Source organism: Larus michahellis, chromosome 4, assembly GCF_964199755.1.
Source record: "Larus michahellis chromosome 4, bLarMic1.1, whole genome shotgun sequence".
Lineage (NCBI taxonomy): Eukaryota > Metazoa > Chordata > Aves > Charadriiformes > Laridae > Larus > Larus michahellis.
In genome coordinates, this window is record NC_133899.1 from 28425752 (window position 1) to 28452032 (window position 26281).

The window sequence follows — 26281 nt, forward strand, 5'->3', positions numbered from 1 at the left end:
AGCTCAGTGCCTGTTATGTGCGACCTCTTCTAGCAGCAAATCCAGCAGAGAAGAGCAGTCCAGCTCTATTTCCACCGCCCCAAACAAGCAAGATGAATTGCTTGCTACAGCACAGCCACGGAGGAATGTTTTCTGGCTCAGATGTGTTGCACGATACTTAGCTTAGGCTGTGGTGGGTCTGCCCCACTGCTGCTCCTGAGTATTTCTTTTGTGCAGACCAAGGTGGCTCTCTGGAGCTGCGTGTCCATCTGACTTTCACCTAGCCATGAGATTTTTAAAAATTTTTTTCTGGATGCCTGTTCCTTGCTTGGCCTCAGCATCTTCTAAGTGAACAGTACTTCAAGGAGCTGTGAACTCTTTTGTGCCGCTCTGGAGCATCTGCGGTAGCTGACGTCCAGTGTGGCTGTTTCCTGCAAGGATGCTTGTGTGGATGTAAGCAGCTGTAAATCTGTTTGTGTAAACCTTTCTCTCTGGTGGTTGCCAGGCACCCTTTGCACTCCCATTCCTTCATGCTGCCACCTCTGGAAACCACAGAACCTTCTTGCCAGAGCTGAGGATGGGGGAGATGTGTTTGGGAGAAGGTGTATACCTTTACCACGCCCGGCTTTCACAGAAATTGCATGTAAAGGATGCTTCATTTGCTGAGGTTTCCTCCCCTCTGCCCCCAAGGCACTAGGAGTGTCTTGGCTGCAGCTGTGTGCCCGGTGCAGGGAAGAGAGGCTGCTCTCTGCCTTAATATCAGGTTAAGCCTTTGGGATGCGTGGTGATTTTCAGCTGCACTGTTTTGCTTGGCACCGTTCTCCTTGCATATCCCATGCATGACTTTTGGCTGCTGTTCCTCTGCCGAGGGACACTCGCCCAGCTTGCTCTTGGACGCCCTGGTGTTGGAGCTCCTCCAGCTGCACGGGAGAAGAGCAGCCCCATGGTGATGCTGCCTTGGGTTTTCTTCTGCTGTCAGGTCCTGTGGTCAAGCACAGAGCTTCTCCCATCCCTGTTTCTCAACCTCCATGTGCAGGAGTTGGCAGGGTTAAGGCTGTCAGGAGCCTGGATGTTGCTCGGCAGTGCCAGACAAGCATTGGGCAGGAGAAAAGCTGAACTTGCAAATCTGTTCCTGGGTGCTCCAGTAAGTCATGCCAAGGACTGTTTGAACTGCACTAATCTCCGGTGCCTCCAGAGCAACCTTGTTTGCAAGAGCCGGCACTTCAAATGGGTATCCTGACAGATATTTTATATAAGCCACTCGCTTAGCAAAGCTCTCTGGGTACGAGAGGCTGGTTTTGAGACCTTGGCCCATGTGCTGCCTCTTCACCCCAGCATTTTGGAGGCATACTGCAAAGAAGCTGGAGGCTTTTGGGGGACAATTCGGATCCATTTATAAACTCCAGCTCCTTTTATCTTCTGTGGAGAGTGCCGCCTGGCAAATTGCACATGAAATAGCTGGTGGCTCTAGAGCCACAAGAAATCTCTGCCTATTGCATGGAGCAAAAAGATGTCAAGGAAAAGTTTTGGAGCATGCTAAATATTGTAATCCCTACAGTCAGTTGGCTTTTGAGTATGGGGCTGTAAATGAGTCTTTATGCTCATTGTTTTCTCGCATTTACTTTTGTATTACGTGCTGCTCTTCCACTGACAGAGTTCAACGGCTATTTCTTATGTGGTGCAGCGGTGGCTGTCGTTGTGTTCAAGCTGCAGTGATGCGTGATGGGCTGTGATTTGGGTTACATAGTCATGCAATTGTGCCGTTCCCACAGTTGACATGCCAGGACTTTCCTTGAATCCATAAAATACCTCCCAGGCTTTTCAAGGCATCCTATAACGTGAGAAAAAGATAGTAAAGAGGGACTTTAACCTCAAAATAATCAGCAGATAGATTTCCAAACGATCGTTTGGAGTTGCATCAGAGGAAGCTCCGTTGGGTTTGCACAGGGGATGAGGCTGAACTGGGTGGGAGACGTGTGAGATAGCGGTGATGATGTGTCTCACAGGTGTAGCTGGGTTGCCTCATGTCCACATTTTCTTCCCTTTGCCTCATGTTTTGGACTTTGTCTTTCATTTTGGTGGGAATCAGGGGTGAGACTCTGTCTTTGGGGATCTGGCATCTCTGGTATGCTGTGGGGTGTTGGAGCAATTAAGGAGGAACCCATCCCTGGGGATGCCAAGAGCTGGGCTCCAGCTGCAGCTGGAGTCTGTTACAGTACGTTCTGAGATACATGGGAAATTGACTCTTTGGGCAACATGGGGAGGGGGGAGAAAGACTTGTGGAAAAATGGGTGCTCATTTTTCCAGGGGGAGGAAAAGCCAAACAAAACGCATCCAACAGTCACCTTGCTAGATAATGTCATGGGGATGTCCATACCCGGCCTCTGGGCTGTACTTGGTGCTGTTAATTACCGCTTCCCTTACTGCTGAAAGTAAAAGTTTGAATCTGTTCACTCTGAGGTTCCCGTGGCAGTTTTTTGGGATGACACCAGTACCATATCTCCATGCCTGGCAGCCCTTGTCCAAGGCCTGGGACCGGGCTGCCCCTTGCTTGTGCCAAGCCTTGTATTTGCATGGTCATGGTTGAAGAAGGTCTTGGAAAAACACCTCTCTGACTCTCTGCCCTATAGTGAACCCATGTGCTGCAAAAGGCTCTTGCAAAGATGCTCTGGAGCTTGGGGGATGTTGCTGTAAATGTTCAGAATACATGACCGCTGTCTCTTCTGGTCCTGACCTTGTTTTCGGCTCTGTCCTCCTGGAGGATCCGCAGGTCTGCTCTCCCTTGGATGCAGCCCTTCCCACCGAGCATAATTGGCTCAGGTTTGGGAAAATAAACAGGCTTCCTGGGAGTCCTGAGCTGTTGCACAAGGGGAGAAGTTGTAACCAAACAGCACTTTCATCACCTGTCTACCTGTGCTGCTGCTGCAGCTGGCTCTGCAGCCCTGGAATTGCATTGCCATCTAATTTATAATATGTTGCATTTGGAGGACAGCTTTATATTCTTGTTTCTAAATTCTTGCATAGCATCAAGAGGGGAAATTATCACTAACCTTTCCATTTTGCACGTGGTTTTGTTTCTGTTTGGAGTTCTGCATTATGAAAGATTGCACAATGCTGCTGTTGGGGATGCGGCATTGGTGAGCCTGTGTCGTGCATCTGGGCAAAGGAGCAGGGTGGACTCTTACCTGCACTCGTGGGATGCTTGTGGGATGCTTTCCCAGCGCCAGCTCCAGGTTGTGCAGCGCCCAACACAGATGGATGTTAACAGCTTGCCAGTGCTGGTCTAACCCTAAGCCTATTAAAGGCCCACAGGACCGTCTTCCCCTTCCTCCTCCTGCTTCCTCACCCTCCCTCACTTTTCAACACCATGTTTTTGAATAAATCATCTAGGATGTGATCACACAGGAAACTCGCGATTTTTTTATTTATTTTTTTTTTACAGCTAAGTTAGGAAGTGAATTCACCTCTCCAGGGTTTCAGCCCTGTGCTTTTGAATCATGAAGGTTTCCATCCTTTCTACTCCGTCACTTGTGACGTGATGTCTCCTCAGTCGCATAAGCTTTTCCCCTGCTTCTGCCTGCCCACAGAAACAATAGCTGCTGGAAATGTTCTTCAAGAACCTGAAATGGATGCAGATTGCCGGTGGAAAATCTACATTAGGTCTTTTTTTTGTTATTTTATTTACCACTTGGTTATCCTTTTCCTTCAAAGGTTATCCTCTCCTTCAAAGCAAAGCCCTTGTTCTTGCAGAATTCATTGCTTCTGATGTGTTACTCGCTGGAAGTAACATGCTAAAAATACTGCATTCCTTTGTACATCTCTTCTTTATTTTCTTTTTCTTTGTCGGTGGGAGTTTAGGGAGTATAATGGGCAGATTAGCAACTGTATTTGTGGAGTAACCCATCTTTGTGCAGGTCTGGCTAGAAACCAATTAAGCTTGTCTTGATCTCTAAATGAGATTTTTGTCGAACGCCTTACCCAACTGCCTTTTGCATCTGTTAATAGCGTGGTGGGATGAAAATAGCTGAACGTGTAAAGATCGCGTGTTGGATAAATAGAGAGGTGCTGGTTGCGGGGAGGTTTCCGGGGATGCATGTGAACCGCAGCCTCTTTGTGTAGTGGTTTTATAGCTCCAGTTCTTGAAGTCTGGGATTAGGTATATTTGGCTGCTAGTGTGCAAACCTCCGCAGTAGTGTGTCTGGCACGGGGTCAGAGGCAGAGCTGCTGGATAAATAGGGAACGTCCCGTGGACTTCATTAATGTGCTGGTCCTCATCCCTATAACATCCCTGGAGTGAGACCAGGATGCATTCAGGAGCTCCTTGTGACTCTCAGCTGTGGGTCCCCCAAAGTGTCTTGTCCTGGGCTTATGCCCCTGGGCTGCTATTTACCCTGGGGAAACCTGACGGCTTTCCGGGGTGGCACGTTGCATCGTTGGTCTGGGGGACCCTGCCTGGGTGGTGTTTGCTGCTGCTGCGATGAAAACTGGTCTGGGAACAGTACTTCAGTGTGGTGGTTTTGAAGAGAACCGACTAAATAAAGACGCCTTTAATAAACCATTCCTTCTGGGAACCCCTCTATCTCTGTCCCAGAATGTTTCTGCGTCAAGATAAGATTGCAGAGCAGCTGGATTTGTTCTCTGCTTTGGGAGGTGTAGGTGGGGGGAGGGCGCTGGGATTTCCTTTAGGATGCAAGCATTGGTTATGATCACCTTTGTTTGTAAAGTAACTGCAGACAAGCAGTGCGCAGTCTAATTATTTTCTTCCCTGAATGCTTGGCTTTTCTGTTGTGGGCAAATGGTCGGGAGAGTGATCTCAAGAGAAGGAGGGAAAGAAAACACTGTGTTCCCTTTGTTGGAAAGGATCCTGTTTTCCCCATCGCAGCCCTCCAGGCTGCCACCTGACGGCTGCCACCCCGTCTCCGAGCTGGGAGTGTGGGCTCTGCCAGCTGTGGGTTATGGGGTGTTGGTGGTGGGATCACGATGTTGTGCTTGTGCAAGGATGTAGCTGCTGTAGATGAGCCAAGTTGTGGACCTAGGAGGAAAAAAATCCATGCGAGGTGCGGTCAATGGCAGACGGAAGCTCCTGGCGTAAGCAGGCTCAGCTAATTTAATCTGTGGTGGACCCAATCTTGTTAGTCTTCTAGTTGAGTTAAATATACCCTTCGAGTTGTGGTTACGGAGGCTAGCTCCAATTTTGATTATGCAAAATGTGCTAACGCGGGATGCAGCTGGGAGGAGAGCAGGATGGGGCATCCTATGGCCAAGACCCTTGTGCTTTCCTGCTAACCTGTATCTGGATCACAGATGAGGTGCAGCATACTTGATAGGAACCCACGTGGAGATCTCTAGCTCTGGGTTTTTGGGCGATGCAGGTTTTGGAAGCACCAGTTCTTGCAGCATAGCCGTAAGCTTTCCATCACCTGACAGGTTTTAGAGTTTAGTGGCTATGCTGCAGCTACCTGGGCGTAGCTGGTGGCTTCAGGACAGAGAAAAGGGCCCTCTCCATCTTTGCAGAATTTCCAGAGGCAGCAGTTCAGTGTTTCTGGATGCAAAGGAATAAAAAGCTGCTGGTCAGCTTGAGCAGCAGTTGGAAGAAGTTTTAGTCTTAAAAGGCAAAAGGGAAATTAAATGCCAGTGGGGAAATTTACTGTATTAGTCCAAAGGTGCCACGTGGGAATTTATGTGTCTGGGATTAAGATCATCAAGTTGTGGCGGTGTGCGTGCTGGGGGCCACCTGTTTGTACCCTGCTCTGTGTTGGTGCTCTGCCGGAGCTGATGGATTGCTTTATCTCCCAAGGTTTGTCTTGTGTGACAGCATCTCAGATTCTTCTGTGTTTGGCCCCACGAGAGTCCTTGAAACACCAAAAAGTCACAACTGGTAAAAAGCGCTGCTGCATCTTCTCTGGGATGCCAGCCTTGAAGCCAAAAGTTGCTTTGTCTTTACAGCCTTCTCAATTGCAGGTTTCAAAATAGCGAAGAAAGCCGTTCGTCAGGAGAACTTTAATGAAATGTGGCTTCAGGGTGTCCAATATTGGCAACTTCTGAGATAAATACCCGGTGACAGTCTTGCAAGCGACTTGTGCCAGTATTTGCTGTAGGCTGGCAAACCGCTATTCGCCGTTTTGCTTATCTGCAGTATGTGACCAGCTAGATTTAACCCCCTTATCTGCCTGTGCGTTGGCAGTGTGACATGGTGTGCTGTGCTGGCCCACCCCGAGATCTCCCGCTCCTCTGCTCCAGCGTGCCGGGAGGAGCCCAGATGACTGCAGCCGTGGCTGGAGGTGGGGCCTTCCAGGGGAAATGGGTGTTTGCCCTCTGTGGGATGATTGATTGATTGCTTCTGTTATTTTAAAAAAAAAAAAAGAAACCCAAACAGTTCGTGGAGACGGATAATTAAGCTGATTGAAGTGTTTAAGTGAATGAGTTTCCCTTTAGTTTAACAAAAAAAAAATAATTATATATCATCATGGTACCTAAAAGAATGAGCCAGTGACCTGCTTTATCCCTTATTTGGCTTACAGATGGAGAAGGGAGGCAAATTTTAGATAAAAGGGAGGGGGAATCAGCTTTACCCTTGAAAAACCAACTCCTTGGCTTCTGTGGCGATGCCTGTTTGTTAGTTGAGAAAAGCAGAGAACTGCTTTCCAAGGGCAGGGTGGTTTGTCCTTTCCCGGTGGCTTGGGAGCAGATCGGCGCTCAGCGCATCTGATGAAGGTGCCCTGGCAAGGGTGAAAGCTGCAGCAGGTAGTGTCACATCCTCAGCCCTCTGCCCTTTCATCCCCACAGTGTTTGGTGGGCTCGACTCCAGCCCTGTGCTCTGCCTTTCCTCTTTGCTGTTTTAAATGATTCCCAGCGAGCGAAGAAGTGGGTATTTGCTGGTTGCTTGTTCCTGCGTGGCAGGTATATTGGTGCCTGTTCTGTATTGCTTTGGGTGTGCCCGGGCAGCAGCTGAAGGGAAGCACACAATGCTCAGGGATGCTCACTGGCTTTCCTGTCTTATCTGGGTACCAGCCACGCCACGGCAAGAGCACAGAGCGTGTTTTAGGGCTGCGTCAGAGAGTGGTAGTCCCTGAGCGCTGCTGTGCCTGGCCTCAAAGATATTCACCATGAGGGTGATTTCTGAGACAGTGCAACCAGAAAGCGCTTGGACCCGGCAGCCAGGGGTGTAAGGACCTGTATGAAGCTGGCAGAGCGTGCCAGCCCGCTCTGCCTCTCGCCTGGGCTGGGAAGGGCTGACAGGGCTTGCAGCCTTCCCAGCTCTGGGCTCCGTGGTGTTATTTATTGTGTCCCCAAGAGCTGTGGGCAGCAACTGGTGCCCTCCATTTCGATCACCTGCGCTTCTGCTTGATGCTCCCCAGTGCTGTGCACAGCCCATCTGCTGCAAGGGGATGACTGCAAGCATCCCGGGCTGCTGCAGTGATGCAAATTGATTGATATTTTTAATTCTCACGATGTAAAGGAGCTATTTTCTCCCCACATTATCAGGGTGGGAGCAGGTGATCCATCCAGGGTGGCCATTCCCAGACCCTGAGCCAGAAGGTTGCTGCGGAGCTAGGAGCCGTGGCCTGGGGCTGGGAGGAGGTGAGGGACAGTGCCACACCAGGGATGCGAAACCCCTTAGCGTTTTATTCTGCAAAGCCAATGCACGTGGGAATGGCAACCCCTTGATGGCGAGTTAAGTGATTAGATGTGATGAGACATGTCTGTTTATCAAAACGCTAATTGGTGCTGTGGGGATGGTGTGTGTTTTGGGGAACGGGTGGGGCAGCGTGGCAGAGCGTGGGTGACTGTGAGCAATGGGGACTGCAAACACAGCTGTGTGTGCCTGATATCTTGAAATCATCGCTGCTGGGAGTCCCTGCCTCAGATTGCTGCCAGAGATGTGGTACCCTTTATTAATATGTAGAGATAATTGTAGTTTTAATGTTACCAGTGGGGGAGTTCGCATGAGGCAGAGGCATTCCTAGAAGACCTCTGCAGATACCATTCTGGAGGCATCCAGCGTGACTCAGCATCTTCGCTGATGTTTTTTTTTAAAGTAGGTCTCAAATTGGTGCCAATTTAAAAAAAAAAAAAAAAAAAAAAAAAGGAGATGATTTGAAGATGGGGATGCTGGGAAGTTATGCCAGGAGGTGATTTGGAGCTGTGGAAAGCGGTTTGAGCCATGATCAGCTGCCAAAGGCAGTTTGGGAGCAGGGCTGCTGCTGAGCCTGTGGTGGAAGGGCAGCGCCTGGCCCTGCCCTCGGTGTTTGACCAGGCTGGTTTGACTGATGAGGGTTGTGGGGAAGTGCCACACATGCATAAAAGCTGGGGAAGTGCTTCACGCTGGGAGAACGTGAGCGCTCACCTTTTCACCAAGAAGCTAAAAAACATGAGCATATATTGCTTTGTTAGGAGGGCAGTGGTCGGCGTGTGGTGGTCCAGCAAACAGCCCACATCTAAAAGCCGGACGCGTGCTATCCAGAGCAAGGCACAGGTACATTTGCATATTTAGTTATTTTTGAGCTGCCTTTAACCACTGGAACAAACACTCACAGAGAACGGCCTCGTCCTCATCTCAACATCCTGAGTACAGACCACTGTTAGCCCCGTGAGGGAGACCTGAGCTTGATGGAAGTGCATTCAGCCCTCAGTATTGAGAGAAATGAGTAAGATTAATGAGCTGCGATGTTTGGGAGTTCCATAGTCCAGAAGAAATCTTTCAGAGCAGACATTTCTAATGGGGCTTCATGGGGCTGGAGGAGGACAATGCAGAGGAGGTCAGAGTGGATCTCCATCATGTCTCACCTGGTCCCCACCTCCCTGCCCCATGGCAAGCAGACCCATTTGGAGGAGTGGTGCATGGGATGCCAGCAGGAGCCTCTGCCTCCAGACCTCGCATCCCACCCTGCCCAGCATCTGCAGCCCTACATGAGCCAACAGCCAGGGGTGGATGGAACCTCTGTGGATGCAAAGCAGATGCCAAGCAGCATTTTTACCTACTTGCTTGCAAAAATCGTCCATCACGTCTGCCTGCTGCAGGGCAGAGAGGTGGGGACCAGGTGAGACATGGCCCAGATCCTTGCTGGCCTCTGGTCATCCTCCTCTACCTCCACGAAGCCCCATGTTTTCTCCTGGAGTACAGGACTGAAATGGTAGCACTGCAGCCTCTCACTGCTGAGGGTGGCCCTCATTTTGTCTCGTCACATTGATCTGAATAGAGTAATTTATGAGGACATTTTCCATGAATCAGTAAATCCGTGCTTGCTGCTGTGCCGGAGAGGTTTAATTTGCTCTAGATACTGCACCAAGTATCTCTGTCCTGAATCGCACTGTGAAGTCATGCTCTTTGGGTGAGGATGAGGATACGTGTGGATCCTCCTTGAACACACGGCGGGCGGTGTGATGGTGCCTGGTCCCTCTTAATTGTGCATCTCCCAACAGGAGCCAAAGACGTTCCAGAGGGTGCGAGTGCAATAGTTTCTCTAGGTATGCATGTGGAGCTTGAGGAATTTGTCTCTTGTGCCAAGCAATTCCTGATGTTACAGGGACTGCGGAAACTGAAGCCAAAGATTACAGGAGGGGAGGGAGCGTTGGCCTTTGGAAGGAGAGTACAGTGCGGAAATCTCGGTTACAGGTAGGTTTCCCTTGCAGATCTCTGCATGATGTTTCCTGTTGAGAGGAACTGAAAAATTCCTGTTGCACCGTGCCGCCTCCCCTTCCAAACACTGCTTTTGTGAGCTGCCTTTCTTCTGAAAGCAATGCATGTATGTTGAAGAAGCCCACCACAGGATCTACTTGAAAAAAGAGGTTTCAAAAAAACAGCCCTTCTGCACACAGAGAAGTCAAAGATAACACTGAGATCCCCGCTCCCGAGCTTCTTTCCCTTCCTTTGTCCGAGCACCATGGTCTGGCAGGGCGGGAGTGTAGGTTTGTGAGTGGGTTCATCTTATTGCCAAGACCCAGGAGGGGACCTTGCTTTCTGCTGTGCATGGTATATTATTACATCCACTGCTCCTCATAGAATCTTCATGGTCGGAAAGGACCTTTGAGATCATCAAGTCCAACCATACATATACACACACAAAAAAACCCCAAAAAACAAAACAAAACAACAACAAGCAAACGACAATCTCTGCTGTCATGGGTTTGTGCTAGTTTCTGATTTGTTCTTGTGGCACAATGGGTGTTTTGGGGACCTCTGAGCTGATGGGGCGTGGACTGGGGTCAGCCGTCGCCGTGGGCACCCAGAGCCCACCTCTCCATCCTGTTCCACCTGCCCAGCTGAGTACCCAGGGACCCCTCTGCTTCTCCTCCAGAATGGCTTCAAGACTGTTTCGTGGCTCGTGGAGGTCAGAGCTCGCACTGGGGAATCCAGAAATGTTTCCAGAGCCAAACCACTCCACAGCAAGCGGGTGTGTGCCTGGTCTCTGCTGCTCATTTCCTTCCTTGCTGCAGAAAGCAGCTGAGCTGCACATGGGGTTTCAGCAGGGTGCCCCCTCTTTTGTTCCTATATATGAGAAAAGTCTGTGCACGTGTTTATATTTAAAAAAGTATATTTATTTTTAACATACCTAGCTGTGACCTAGGCCATTCAAGACTGCTCTGGTTGGGTGAAGGAGGGATGTTGCTCGCAGCTGCCTACCTGTCGCTCTGGCAGCTGTGTGATGGTCCTGCTGGTCTGGCCATGCTTGCACTTGGACAAAAACAAATGTTTGCAGGGAACTATCCCAAAATTGCTCAAACCCAGCTAGAAAGGCTCCCTGTGATGTGAACAGGTTTTAGAGTAAGTCTCACAGCACCCATTGAGACCCAGTTGCTGTTATTCGTGTCACAGCCTGTCCCAAACATTTCCACGTGTGTCCGTCCTGCATTTTCTGTCCCCATTTTCCCGCATGCTTGCTGGCATGTTGGAATAAAACCAACACATATTCTGGTGGCAGTACTGAATGTTGGCTTGTTGCTCATCACGATACTGCCCATCCTCTGGGGTGATGAATGCAAGGTCAAAGCATCATTGTGCCAGCAGCAAACTGGAGCGGCCATATAAAGTTGTCACTTTAAATAACTGCCAGGATGGTTTCCCCTCCTTTTTCCCCCCATCTCAGCCCCCATGTTCTTCTCCGGCAACGTGTCTTTCCCCACCTACCACCCGGGGGCTGCCTGTATCTGTTCAGGATTTATGTTAAAAGGAAAATTTTATGTACGTAATTAAAACGTCGTATTGCTGGGCAGAAATGGGATTTGGTGCTTACTGCTGTGACTCTTTCTCATGCGTGAGGGTGAACTGATTGATTACTGAGGTTTGAGATTAAGTATTCCCCTGAGCTCTGCTGGCATTTAATGTGGAGGGTGAGAGCAGAGAGAAGGGGAGGAGGAAAACAATGGTTTTCCTCCAAGGCGAGGAGAGCAGGGGAATGTCTACTGAACACATCCCCTTGTCTCGTTCTGCACACAGTCTGCTGTGACGGAGGTTCCCAAAGCTGGTTTCATGGATCGTGATAAAGCAGCTGCCTTACTCTGTATCCACAATGGTGGGTGAGCTGCTGGTGGGCTTTGCTGGTTCGTCTCAGCACTGGTTCGAGCATCCCATTGCACCCTGTCCCATCCCTGTGGCTCAGCTGCATCCTCACCTCCCTGCATCCTGGTCCCTGCTTAGCGCCCTCCAAGCTTAGTGGCGGGGTAGACCTGCTGTCCCTTCCTTTCTCCCTTGGAGCATGCCTTATTTATTACTTTTCCTTAATTGCTTTTAATCAAAACAACCCTCTCCCTTTGGTTTCGGTGGGAGGGGAGGAAAAACCCCAACATGCCGCTCCTCAGGCACATGGTAGGAGCCTTACCGTGCTGGCACAGGTTGGAGACACCCGCCTTTGCCTGCTTTCCTTGAAGTCTAATTTTAGCTGAAGGCGATGGGATCCCTCCAGGGTACGGCGGAGGTTTCCTATCAGCCTAGACCTTAAGAAACACCACGCAAACAAAGACAACACAGAAGCACTTAGGTTTATTTGGGTGAATTCTTTTAAAAAAGGGTGTGACTTATTTTTGCGAGCAGCCCCGGCGCACACTGGCTTTGTTCTGCTGCAGTCGGGTATTTCAGGTCTTCCAAGATTTAATCAGAATAATTAGTTACTGTCTGTTTATACCTTCTGTTTTTGTTGCAGGTTTTCCAAAGGGCGTATTTATCTTCCAGAGTGCTGCCTAAGTGTTGCTTAATTGTTAAGCATCTGATTTCCTCCAAGTTATCTGTCATGCTGCTTATGTAAGTAAATTTAAAAAAAAAAAAAAAAAAAAAGGAGGGTGGGGATAGTGTTGGTGGATTCTGCTTGGGGGGGGGGGAGGTTGTAGGGATTTTTCCTGATTGTCACGGGTTTAATTGTGAGTTGCCTTTGGTTCCCAGCCCGTCATGTGGTGATCAGAGGACTGTGTGTTTGGATTGGCGCTTAATGACCCAGCCAGTTTAATGAGATTGCTTTCAGCCAAACCTTCATGTATACCCCACTAAACTGGCAAGAGCTGTGTTACTCCGTGTCATTTCAGGAGGGGGGAAAAAACCAAAACAGACTTTACAGAAATAAACGGCTTTTACTTTCGCTTGTACAGTTACGCCTTTGACTCCTCAACCCAGTGGAATCCCTTATAAAAATCACAGCTCTGCCTGCAAATAAGTTACCGCTATAAGTTTGCCAGGATTGGAAATCAGGTGGTTTTCAGCCTGCATTTGCACATTTGGTTTGGGAAGGGGGGCCGGTGATATACACATTTCCCATCTCTTTAATGGGAGATGAGAAAGGCACAGAAAAACACTGCAAAAGAGGATGGGATGGCTGGAAAGCCTCACAGAGAGACAGATATGGTGCTGAACCCACCCCTAGTTCATGCTCAATGCCTAAATGAATCACATGATATTTTCCCTTCAATATTTATCACCGAGAGCAGCTGAGGGTGGCCGTCATGCTGATGGCAGTGTGAGACTGGACGATTTGCTTTTTTTCCCTCGGGGGTGGGAAAAATCTGATGTGATGGAAATATTCTTAAGAAAGGCTGTCGACCTGATTCTTTCCTTGACGTTCACCCAACTGGAAGGCTGATGGAGGTTCAGGTGACACCTCCCAAAGCGCTGGGGATGTGTGATGTGCAGTGCGGCCATTGCTCCTGCTCAGCATGGCCCCTCCAGCCACAGCGAGGGATGTGGAAGTGGGTGGCGGGTCTCTAATCCCCATCCTCCCAGCACGTGCCTGCTCGCTTCACTCAGCTTTTCACAGATCTGCTTGGTTTGGAAGAGGGAGAGGTGGGGAGGAGGAGCAGAGCTGCTGGGAGTTGAGGAGGGTGAAAGCACAGAGGGAAGGGAAGTGGGCAGTGCTGTGGAGGTAAATGCTGGGAGGAAAAGGAGGCGACGTGACTTGTTTGCCTGGTGCTTTAGGAGGTGCTTAGTTAAATGAAGCATTCGCTAGGGAGCTAAATTTGGCATTTAAATAGCTTTGGAGCATGTGAATGCTCAGTGTTGCTCTCTTCTCCTTTCTGTGTCGGGAGTCACCTCCCATCCCCATCTCTATTTGAAGAATGTCCCCCTCTTAGAAGTCCACCTTCACAGGAGGTGCAACTTGGTTGGCCACGTGCTTTCAAAAAGCTCTTCCAGTTGTCCCCAAGCTCCTTGTCGCTCTGGATCACCCATCCTTCGACTACTCCCAGCCTGGTCGCTGCAAGCCTTGGCCATCAGGACAGACTACAGGTCCTCTCTCCTGTGGTGGCTACTGCATGCACAGGGTTTGGTGCTCACCACATAGTGCTGGCTAGTCTGGGGTGGACTCACTGGTCTTTTGTCACCTCTTTGAGCATTCCACTTAAGGCAGAGCCAATGTCCCTTTGGCTTTCCTATGTTTTTGCAGGGCTTTGTGTGTCTTCTTTCCTTCCAGCCACCTGAAATACTCCTCCAGGAAATTGGAAGGTGATTTTTTTTTCCTGGTTGTCCCTTAGCACAGAACTGGCTGTTCTTTGTGCGGTTGAGTGTCCTGCTGCCTGGTAAAGGAAACCTGTAGCATTTAGTTGTATTTAATTTCTGTGGAAAATGAATGTATTTGAAGCTGCTTCCTCTTCTGGGCCCCAGAATAACACAACCCCAAGACGGAGGATGCCAAAGGCAGGCGCAAATCCAAAGGATGGGGATGCAAAGGATGTTTACTCTCCAAAAAACTTCTCAGTTAAGGACGGGGAGTATTCCCACGCTGTAACCACCCTCAGAGGATGGGCTGCGTCCTCCTGTGCAAGCAGACTGTGTCTACTGGGTGCCACTGAGGTGCCAGCACAGGCATGGTGCCCCAAGGACTGGGGCTGCTTCCCTGCTCTCACCCTCCGCCATGTGCCTACCAGCCACTTCCAGACGTAGCAGGGGAGAAGGTTTGGAAGGAGCACACCCTGTTTTCCTCGTAAAACTCCAAACAAGAGGCTTAGCCTGGTTTAGATTTTAAAAATAACTTGCACATTTGGAAGCTAACATTTCAGAAGGGCTCTGAATGGGATAATGGCTTTGATCGTGGCAGTCCGAGATCAAGGGAGGGCTTTTTCAGTTTGCTGGATCAGCTGGAAAATATATTGTAGTGTCTAGACTTTATCATCCTCGAGCAAGGCTTTTTTTTTTTCAACTCTACAAAAGGTCTAATCAAAAGCCCATGTACAGTTGATAGGAGGGCTCCTTTGGAAAGGAGCCTGCTCTGGGTTTTGGTTGTGTCCAGAAGCAAGTTGAAAGAGATGGAGATCAGCTTTGGACTTTGAAGGACCTCTGAGACTCTGCTTTATAGGCACTGCTGTTTCTGATGAGGTCGTTGGCAAGGTGGAAGCTGTTGTGTCAGCAGTGGGGTGAGGAGACTGGGGACAGGGACCTATCATGTGTCAGCCCTCCAGTCCCCAAAGGGATTAGTTCGTGCAGCTGAGCACTGCTGAGACCTCTTTACTTGCCGTTTGGCTGCTGCTGTTGGGGTCAGCTGCTCAGACCAGCATCTCCCACAACCATCTCAGTTTTGGCTGTGTAGTAACGATAAATGTCCGCATTCATTGGTGTTTGGACGGAACTTCAGCATTTCTTGTTTAAGTGTAGAAAATGTATGTTTTTCTCTCTTTCCTTTCCATAAGTGGGTTTTTAAAACAATTTTATTTTATTATTTTCCATAATTCCAAAGGATTAGAGGCAGAGGAGTGATTTCCTAAGCTGCTTGGAATAAACTCAAAAGCCTGCTGTGAAGGTGAGGACATCTGGCCATGTGCACCTGTCCATCTCTTCCTGAAAGCCCACATAGCAGTTGAGCTCTGTCACATTGGAGGATGCCCTGTTGAGAAAGTAGAGACAATTTTTCTTTGAAACGCTGTGTTTTCTGCACAAGGGTCTTGACTGTGCTTTGGCAGGTGTGTTATTGGAAAAGTCATCAGCAGCCATCTCCTCAGCGCGTGCTGCAATGCACCATGATGCTGTACCCAAATAATGGCACGGGCTGTAACCATAGCCTGAGGCTTTGGTGGAGTCGCAGCCTAGCTGTGAAAGCTTCAGCTGGAAGCTTTGGAAAACATTTGGATCAAGGATGTCATAGCTCCGCGTCTGGTTGTTTTCCTTTGCTTTGTCCTTGAGAGAGGGAACTGCTCTTGGGTTTCTGTTTTTTCTTTACATCAGTTACTCTTTTAGACGTATTTATTTCCAGGGATGAATCAGAGCAAATGCCAGCATGTAAACAGTTTGCAGTGTAAAATGGTATTAAAATTGGGCTGGAAGGGATCTTGAGAGGTTACCTTGTCCCCAAGGCAGGGTCAGTTGAATCCATGCCTCAAACTGGAAGGTGATTGTGTTTGCTGGCAGCTGTTTTCTCATAAATTATCTAAGGAGCATAGGCAAAAATCTACCAAATTATGCTGTCAGTATGTGTGTGCAAGCCTCCTTCTGTTTATTCAAATCATTTGCTGAATAAGTGTTGAAAATTAATGATGGGTTTGTTCCCAGAGCTATTCAAAGTAATATTCCAGAGTAACCTTTTCCACCTTGGCATTTGCCAAAATACTGCAGTGTTCATGAATGGGATGCATTTACCCATAGCCTGTATTTGACGTGGAGCCATTCCTGTTTCGCCCCATTTCTGAGACAATCAGACCCCAGAAGCCTCACTGGGACGCAGAGCAGTTTTTCCTTTGTTTACTGTGAACTAGACACGACTTTTCAGTTCTCCGGCTGGTTCCCACTTGAGCTGGAGGGGCAGCAGCAGAAAGTCTCCAGATCCATCCCAGCAACACAGGGTAGTTTGGGATGCTGCAACACCAGCGCCATGGAAATCAGCAGCAACCTCTCCCCTTGATATCTGCAGGTTTAGATAAAGCTGCGAGGTCTTGGGCAGTGGTGGGAGAGGAGAAGTCTCCCTAGAAATCCTTGTCTGCTTTGAGATCGAGAGCCAAGCAGTGACCTTCAGTTAATTTCTCCTGCATCTTCCTCTGTCCCAGCTTTGTGTCTTGAGCGTTGGATCCAAAAAAAAAAATATGCAAGAGCCCTAGCTTAATCCCTTCACCTTTTAAAGGGGCCGCAGAGCTCCAATCGGTCTTTTTAACTTGCTTTTTGAGTGATGAAAGGTTTTGAAAGAGGTTCATCTATAGCCAGGTGGATGCTGTCTTGCTCTCCATTGCATTAGTATTAGCATCCACACAGCCCAGACGGTCACCAGTTTTCCGTCATCTGGTCCTTTCACCAACCAGTTTATAGTAGGTGATAGCAAAATTCATTCATCTTTGGCCATGCGGCAGGTTTGGTGAGCCCCCCCCCCCAATCCCATCTGAATGTTTAAAGTCAAGATGGCTGCCATGAGCGATATTGTTTGGCCAAATGTATGCAGAGGTATCACAGCTTAGATTTGTTACAGATGGGTTTCTGGATATAGTCTAAGGCATTCTGCCAGCCAATTTTAGATCAGTGTAAAAGTGATTGGCATCCCTGTAACTAAAGCTGCTGTGGGGTTATAAATCTAAATATACTTATTCATTAAATTATTTTTACATCTCAAGTGGGTTGCCATCCTGATTTATCATACGCAAACCATGCTCTTCGCATGTGTGTTATCCGCAGCTCCAGAAATGCAGCTTCTGAGGATTTGAAATATTTTTTTCCCTTGGAAATATGTGTGTGTGAACTATCCATGAGTCCCTGTGCCACGGTGGGATGAAGGACTTCTTCACTGGGACCTCTTCACAGTCATCACTGGGAATGACCCTGTCCCAGAGACTATTGTAGGCAGAGTTCCAGAGGCAGTAGTGGCCGTAAATATGGGAATGTGAACTCTTTCTTTTTTTGGCTTACAAATGAGTATGACTTCGCTGGGTTATTTAGTCCCTGTGGCCACGTAAATACTCTTTGTGTGGCTCCTTTGGTGTTGGGAAGGACTCCCTGACTAGCATCTCCATCCATGTCCTCAGGCGGGGAGTCTTGCAAAGGGTTTTCTTCCCTCTGCATTGTGGGCTGCGCTGCATGGGAAAGGGGTCTTTCCGCCTCGTTTATCCATCCCTGCTGTTGTTTCAGCTACGAAAACAAGGAAAAAAGTCCACCAGACCAGGTCCAGGCACTGCCATGAGCTGGGGAGGTGCAGAGCCGGAGGGAGAGCCTGGCCAGCCACCCACGCAGTCGGGCAGCGATGCAGCCGCTGGTAAATCTGGCTTGGTCTTTGAACAGGCTTATGAAAACACTGCGCGCTGCAGCCTCCAGTTTCCTTGGGTTTGTTTTCCTTCTCCTTTCAAAGCATTTGAATATTCATTCAGTAAATGATGAAGCATAGAGCACGTGTCCCTGAGAGGCAGAATATCAGCTGCCTCACTTTCCTCAGTAATAATGTGCATCATTGAAAGTTAACCTATGATTTTGGCTTAGTTTCCTAATGAAAGGACAATCATCATCACTGGCAATTCATCAAGTCCATTGGCTGGTTTTGTCCTCTCTTCCAGGTTGATTTTCATCTCAAATACTTGGAGCTGCTGCAAGTTTTGTCAAAACAGGCATCGAGTTAGAAGGGTGTTGTGGAGGTTTTTTATTAAGGGAAGGGATGCAATGAAAACTCAGTCTGTACTAGACACCAGGGAATACACATAAATGTTATGAACATCCAAGCCATAAAGAGCGCTTTAGTTGGATTTACCATGTTACGAGACACCAGAGAGCCAGTCCTGCAGGGCTCTGCACAGACATCTAGGTGTTGCAGGAGGGATGTTCGCCTATGTGAATTCTCTGATGTCTAATAAATGTAAGTTCATCCTGCAGCCTTAATATAAACGTGGCTTATATTGCTTAGGTTCACAGAGGGAGATCTCTTTGTTAGTGTTGGTATTCCTAGTGCTGCTTACCCCTCCAAGTGTAGTTTCTGTAGTGTAGCAGGATCAATGCAGTCTTGTAGGGTCTTCAGAGGCTGGTAGCAACATTTGCATGTCTTCACCCTTTGCTGGAGCTGGTTGCAGGTCTGCGTACCATTCAGCATTGTGGAGGCAGGGGAGGAGAAGCTGCTGGGATATGGCATCCTGAACGTCGGAGCTGGACAACAGTGTTAAAAACCTCACTATCTTCCACCGCTGGAAAGCTTAGCGTAGCAGATGAGCAGCAGGCTGAGAGGAGGACCTGTCAAGCCTGAGTGGTGGGTCCTTGTGTCCCTGCCTTAGGGTTATTTCTGGTGCACAGTGTCTGAGTTGTAGCTGCATGGTGGAGGTGCAACATTCGCGTCTGGAGGTACCAGGAGTGGCATATGACTGCACAGACCAACTATTTGACAAACTTAGAAATGAAATGAATCACCTTATCTGGTGCAGGTAAGGGCAGAAATGACTTTTACTGTGGCGTGAGCCCTGCGGTGTGGCTGGTGCCAGCAAGCAGGGAGGTGTTGTCCTCCAAGAATGATGTTGCCGTGGTCCCCATGTCCTGCTGCAGACCCTGACACAGGAAGGGAACCCCTTCCTCTCAAAGCAGCAAACAGCTCCTGCTTGGCATGTGTTACCCAGGCCCTGGAGGTCCTGGCATGGGTGCCCAGAGCATCCATAAGGTAGTCTGGAGGTTATGGTGTGACCAGCTGTGCTCAGTGCTACTGAGAGCTGGCTGCTGGTAGCCACCTATGTGGGTGTATGAGATCCTTGCGTCACCTCATGTCTCACAGGCGGAAGGGGGAGACCCCGAAAGACTAGCCACCTACTTCCCTGCAGGGACGCAATGGGGCATGGGTAGGACTCAATGTTCACTGTGTTCTTGGTGAGCTGCCAAATGTTTGCATATCTGCCTGGCTTTTACTGGTGGGTGTCAATACTTTTTTCCATGCCTGGTTTTTGTTCTCTGCTTTCCACTAGAGCTTGTATTCTTTGCAGTGTTGGGTTTTGTTCTCTTGGTTTCTTTCTTCTTTTCTGTCTTTTTTTTTTTTTTTTTTTTTTCCATCTAGTGCCTTAGTTAAGAACACAGCTGAAGTACTGGGAGCCCAAACTAAACCTGTCTATTACGCATTACCTGATTAGACACCATGGTAATAAGCATTTGAATCTAAAGCTAGATTAGGCAGGGAGCAGTCTGGGGCTGGATTTGCATAGCACACATTCCTTCTCCATATGACATGTTGGTAAATCTACTGAAAGTGAATTTATAAAGCACCAGTGTGCTTCAAGTGCTCCTGTTGATGCATTCGTTGCTCCCTCCATGAGGCACTCAGCTGGGCAAAAAATGCCTGTGATTTCCTGGAAGGTGCTTTTTCTCCCCTCCTCCTGCTCCCATAGCTCATGTTGCAGTCAGTGGGGACGGGTAGCTCTTGCCAGCTCTAAAAACCTGCATTAATGGGGTTTTGAATGTTTTTGTCTGTAGAGGGAGTTATTTCAGGGTGTTTTCTCTTCCTGTGGCATCTCTGGAAGTAATGGAGTGAATTTGGAGTTTTCAGGTACCTAAATCCAATGCGCAGCTTCTTCAGACTTTCACTGCAATGTTACAGGTCTTGTGCTAGAAAATGCTGTGAAGATTTGTTAGCCAAAAGCTATTTAATTTCCTTCCTCTGTGGACAGTCATGAGCTTGTGGATGATCTCGAGGTCACTCTCTCTTTGAGGTATTTCATTAGTGTGTGTTTAGGGCATCCTAACTGCAGTTTTAATTTGGATCAGTGAGCTACCGAGGTTAGACATGAAGGAAGATGTTTTTCAAGGTTTAGGGTAGTGGCTGTGCAGCAAACTTGCAGGCTCTCTGTTGTAGGGAGGGCTTTGAGATGGAGGTTCTGGGTGTTAAGGTTCTGAATGTTCTTGTTCTGTTGTAGGGAGGGTTTGAGATGGATGTACTTGTGCTACGAGCTAAGCAGAAAACAGCCTTATCCAGCCCCTTCTCATGGTGACCTCCATCTCATGGCAAAGTGTACAGCAAAGTTACCTTTGGGTGTCAGAGCTGAGGCGCTCTGATGTTGTTACAGCCCCTGAGCCAGAAAGCACCGTCCCCGCTGGCTTGGCTTTTTGGTTGTTAGGGCTCTGCTTAGTCGCTTCAGGAGCCCACTGAACATAGCTTGCTCCATTTGAAGTATTCGCTTGGCCGGCTTGTGACCCTCGTAGCGTGGGCATGAGGAAGTACGAATCAAGGAATAAAGCTCAGCTCACTGAGCTGTTATTTCACGTCAAGCTTGGTTAGGCCTGCCGGGCCCTGCTTCAGGATCTTGCCACCACCAGGACTCAGGAACCCTCAAAGAGATGAAGTTCTCCACTGCTTCGGATTGTGAGCAAACCAGACTAGTGCTGATGGGAAGAAGTGCTTTCACTTTGCTGGCCAAAGTGGTGGACTCCAACCACAAGTAATAAGTCATCTGCAAGGAGCTGTGAGCTTGGGAGGGGCCAGGAGCATCGGGGACTGGTTCAAAGAGTCAGGAAGGTGAGGGAAGTGACAGTGTTGAAGCACAGAGCATCCTTACAGAGTTGCAGTGGGTGCACGGGAGGGAGCTGGTGGATGGAAGAGGGCAGACCATGATGCTATACTGCAACAGAAGTGGGCGACGTTGTGGCTTTCTGAGCCTGTGTTGTGGCTGCTGGGGAGATATATCTCTGCTTGTGGGTGCATCTGGTGTGGGGCTAGTCCCAAATATATGAACACCCAGATTGCCATCCTGCAGCAGATGAGATTAAATTACAAACTTCAAACACAATTATCTTCTCTCCAGGGTGTCTGAGCCTCTCAGGATCCCCTTGGGTCACTTTTTCAAACAGTTCTTTGCAATTGCGAGGCTGGGGTGTTTTTTTTTTCTTTTTTAATGAAAAGGGAGATTGTTATATAAATATCTACAAGGATGGGAAGCTTGTATTGCAATTCGTTGTGGGTGCAGTGTGAAAACCTGCAAAGAAGAGAAATCCACTTCTGTGCATAGCCCTGGCAGGGAGGTGGTCACTGTCACTGCAATATTACACCTTTGAGGGTGGTTTCCTCACTGGAGTGTTTGCTCCAGTGGGGTAGAAAGGCTCATTTTTTAAGCAGCATATAGAGATGGAGGCAGGTAGGATGCCTGAAGCAGTAGTGATGCTATGAAGGCCCTGTTTGGACTTCCAATTGTCTGAGAAAAAACAGACTTGGTTAAATCAGTGTGCACAAAAAAAAAATAATACTGTACATGTACTCAGTGTGTTTAAATTTGGCTTGTATTGATGCTGCTGATCCTTATACTGTCCTGGATTAAGCAGTAAAATAGTCTCTATTGATTTTTTTAAGTGCATTCCCTTGGGATCTGCACTGGACGTTTCCCTCTGGATGCTCCTGCCAAGCAAGAGGAACCTTCATTTGGTCCATCCCGAGCAGTGGTGGGTTGGCTGACTTCAGAGCGAGCCTTTCCTTGCTCCCTGCCATTGGTGAGAGGCAGGATAGTTAGGCAATTGAAATGGCATGCCTCCATTAAGGCAGGTTCTCCAACTTGCAGGCGGTGGGTTTGAGCAGCTCTCCTGGGAAAGCCAAGTCCTGCTCTCGTGCAGCTCCGTCCTGGTCAAAGCAGAGCTTCTGCCATAAGCTGCACTGTGTTGCATCTACATAAAAAAAAGTATAAAAGAAAGTATAATCAAGCCTTCCAAATTAGTCTTGCCTGCTGTGCTTGCCTGCTTTTCTTTATTATGCTTAAATGCAAACAGTCTTTTAATGTAATGTGATAAAAATTGTTGCTTTTTCCCAGGCCGGGTGGGAGCAGGCGTTGTGTTGAAGCCGTTGGGATTGCATTGTTCCTGATGCGAGCTCACATATATTGTTTTTCAGCATTCATCTGCTGAATCACGGGGAGGTATTAATGTCGTACTAGAAGGAAATTGGCTGGTGGGCCATTTCTGCCATCAGACATACTTATGAAGGACTTCTCAGCCCTATGTTCATGCTTTAGGAGGAAAAATCACTCTGGATTACCACCAGGATTTAAAAATTTTAAAAGAGAAATCAGCACTGCAGATGGGTAGGACACCTGAGAGATGTGACAAATGTGTTTTGTTTGCTTTGGGCACTTTCTAGACTACAAGTTTAATGATACCTACCTGTCAGGGTCCCTGTTAGGAAAGACTCCTATTTACAGCAGCCTCCACTCAGTTTCCATTTTGAAAGAGGAAAAAAAACCCAGCTTGCTACACAGCACAAGCTGCATGAACACCAGTGGTTCCAGTACCCTCACTTTAAACATGGATAATCCTAAAAATCTCCAAAACTATCCTGTTGGGACTCAGACAGTAGCTCCTCATTGCCTTGCTGTGGTGGTGGTAGCCCCACGGCAGACGTTGCTGTGATGATGGACTGGAAGCATCTGCTGCTGAGCAAGTTGGAAACTCCAGTTTGCGTAGCCAAATTAAGAGGCTTTAAGAGAGGAAAAACCTGCCTGCCTTCCCCCTTGGTTTTACACTCGGAGAGCCTGTCTCACCCCAGAGATTGCTGCTGAAATAGGGAGCAGTGAAATGGAAAGCTCAGCAGTGAGGCTTTGCATACGATAAATCAAAGTCAGAGACCAAATATTCACTGGAGGAGCAGGGCTTGGGACTGGGAGGGGGGGGAGGAAAAAAAGGGGAATTAAAATAAAGGAAAACTTTTATTGAACTATTGTTCTCCAGGAAAAGGCTAATTGGCAAACAAATATCCTCCTCCAGTGAGAAATAAAGCTCCTCTCTCCCTGCTTGACAGGCTGTTGAGTCTTTATTGACAAAAGCTTTTCCTCATCAAAGGGAGTAGTTGGAGCCGGGAGTGATTTTGGAAATGAAGTGATTTAATTCCGTGTCCTTTCAGATTGAGAGGGAAATACGGAGAGGGGAGGTCTCCTTCCAGTGGCCGGGCTGGGAGGTGATTCCAGTGCCTGTTGTGTTGGGAGGTTCTTCCTAATTATATGTAACTTGTGATACACTGGGGTGGGCTTCACATGTGGCTCAGTATTATCAGCCTCCCTGAGGTATTTTGTGCTTTGCATGAGTGTTTTCTCCCAGCTGGGGACAAAACCAGCGATGGAAATGGAGTGGGGATGGATGTTGACTTGTGCTTGCGCTGGGTGATGAGGATGGAGCCGAGATGGAGGAGGATGCTCGCTCTGGGATGCTCTGCGGGGCTGTAGCAGCCCCCTGAGCTGCCCAGAGGGTCTTGCATCTCTCTCTTGGCTGCTTTTGGCCTTGAGGGCTACATGGCCTTGACATTGCCTAGCCCGGATGTCTGCAGTGATGCAGGGCTGGACACCTGCAAAGGCTCCCTCACAGACCAGGTTCAAATAGCAAAGAACAACTTTTGTGAGGGTCTTCTGTGCAAGGCTGCGGGCTTTCAGAAGAGCCCCTGGTTGGTGCTAATCCCTCCCTGCGTGTGACCTCTGCTCTGAAAGGGGCATTTCTGCTCCTTTGAGCCCCACCACAATGCAGCACAAGCAACTGCCACCCCAAAACAAGAATGGGGTGAGGGGAACACCAGAAGGGACGGCCCCTCGCATTGCTTTTCGTTTCTGCCAGGTTTTTCTGTGCTGCCTTTTGAAACTGGGCTGGGGCACGGGGAGGGCAAGGGGATGCTGCAATATCCTTCCTGGCAAGCTCCCCCCGCCTCCTTCGCAGCCTCCACCTCCCTCTGTCTTCCAAGGAAGTCTCTTGGGCTTAACCCACCTCCGACAAGTTTGTGCCTAGGTTTCAGGATGCAAATGATTGAGGGCATTTAAGGGAGCAACATGTGACTTGAAAACTCTTTCTTCCTCCCACCACCAACCCACCCAGCTTTTTGGTTTGCTCCTGCAAAAGGACCACAAATCCGTCTGGCTGCTGGAAAAAAAGCACGTGTGTGTTTGTAGCATTGAGTCGTTTGGCACCCCAGTGAGTATTAAGGAATATATATATATATATATATGTATTTATATAGGTTCCCAGGCTGGGTCTTGTCTGCAATTCCATGCTTGTTGTCCTTGTTCCTTAAGTAAATGGCATTTGCCCAAGCTGGTCTGCTGAAGCTCCCGTATGAAGCAGTCTGTAGTGGTTTAGAGAATCTGACGGCAGCGCTCAGCTCGTCACCGATTAAGTTTACCTTTTTAGTGGAGAACTCGTGACCTCCTTCAGTGTTACTGCGCCGCTTACCATCTAGCTAACTGAGAAACTTCCAGCAAGGTTTGGTTTTTAATCTTCAAAAACTAAAAAAAAAAGTTTTGCTCCAGCAGCATCTTCCCTAGTTGGATTCATCTGTGCACTGAGCTGTGCTGGTCTCTGCAACTGCAGGAGGGATAAAGGGATGTGTGGGGATCCCCGGGGCAGCTCCTGCTGTGGAGGGTGGATGCTGCAAGCCCTCAGCATCTTCTCCTTGGACCCAAGCTTATCTCCATGTTCTGGGACAGACGCGGTCCTGCAACACACTGGCAACCATCCTGTGCTCTGGATTTTTGCTGGCTTGCCAAACCAAGCGGCGCTGCTCTGAGGATTGATTTCAGTCGGAGAGTGCTAAGACAGATCTCATCTCACCCTGCTGTGCGCCACACTCTTCCCCCCGAAAACTGGATTGCAGAGTCAACAGCATGTGTGCTTCCCTTGGCAGGGAGCTCGCTTGCGCGCTGGAGAGGCAACTTCCAAGCCGAGCTGTGATATTCTTGCAGTGTGGTGGAGGTGGTTGCTCTTTCTCCTGGGTAGCATCATTAACACCTCTAGATAGGAGAGCTCCATGCAGACACATGCAAAAAAATCTCTCCCAGCACTTTCATTGCTTGCAGTAGGTGTAAATTTTGCTTAGATGGAAAAAGGAGGGCTTTTTCTAGTGTGTTACAAATTTATGAAACTACTTTTTTTCCTCACTGGTAAACATATAAGTGTTTACTGACGCTGTGAAGGAACTGGTTTGATTTTTCTTGCGGCACCCTGAATTTCACCATCGAGCCTCCGGATCTCATCTGCCCTTGAGCAGAGCAGAATGTTTTCTTGTGGGACAGCAGGCCCAGATGTATGCTTCGGGTGTGATGAATGCCCCAATAAAAGGAAAGAATACAAAGAGGAGTCAACACATTTTGGGTGAACATTGGGGTTGTGTGGGTGCTGGCAGGTGGGGCTTTCCAGGAGCGAGCTGAGAGCCTGCGACTGCAGCCAGCCCCTGTCAGCATCCTTTGGGTACTGGGCAGCGTGAGCAAGATTTGGACATGCAAACCCCTCTTCATTGGATTTATGGAGTATCATAGGATTTCTGGGGAGGGGGAGGAGGATCTGGGGTAATTCAGGATTTGAGAGATGTATTTATAAATACAAGAAACCCAAGTCTATGAGATTTGCTTACACTAAGAATTATGGCTCTTGTGATTTAGCAATGAGTCAGGCTTCTCCTGCCAGCTGATTTTCCTGAGGAATCATGGGAAGGGTTCTGTCCCCATCCTCTTCTGCGGCTGCCATTTCACAGGTGGATGGAGGGGGAAAGGCATTTGTCAAACAGTTTAAAGCTGCCAAGTGTTTTGGCTTTTTTCCCCCTCCTGTCCACATGCATGGATTTCCACCAAACACACACATTCCCAGCCTGTATGTGAAAACAGCTTTACACTGGAGAAAGTGGTTTTTGGAAATTGTCATGGGAGCTTGTGACCAAAAAATCATCCTGGTTGCTTTTAACAGGAATGGCTGTGCTGGGTATGCTGGCACCATGCTCAGCACAGGGTCCATGCTGGAGGTGCTGGTGATGGGTTCAGGTCCTCTGGGCTTCTATGTTGGAGGGAAGGTGGCTCCTGCTTAGGGGAATGCAATCCTATTTCTGGGCTTTTCATTCACAAGGGCTCAATTTCAAGCTTTTATTTTTAAAATCAAATAGTACTTGGATCCCCCCCTTTAAAAAGGGTTTCTCTGCACTGGCTTTGGTGCAAATGTGAAACGGAACAGCAC

At 48.5% G+C, this 26281-nt stretch overlaps 1 protein-coding gene across 4 annotated transcripts in view; it reads left to right on the top strand.

The window, feature by feature from the left end:
- The window catches only part of DAAM1 (dishevelled associated activator of morphogenesis 1), a 95360-nt gene that overhangs the window by 6197 nt on the left and 62882 nt on the right, over window positions 1–26281 (top strand). For 3 of the 4 annotated variants that reach the window (XM_074583681.1, XM_074583684.1, XM_074583683.1), the window contains exon 2: window positions 12120–12217. The gene's annotated coding sequence lies outside the window, so the exon portion shown is untranslated. Of the gene's footprint in view, window positions 1–9506; window positions 9596–12119; window positions 12218–26281 lie in introns of all 4 variants that reach the window. The other variant, XM_074583682.1, reaches the window with a different exon arrangement.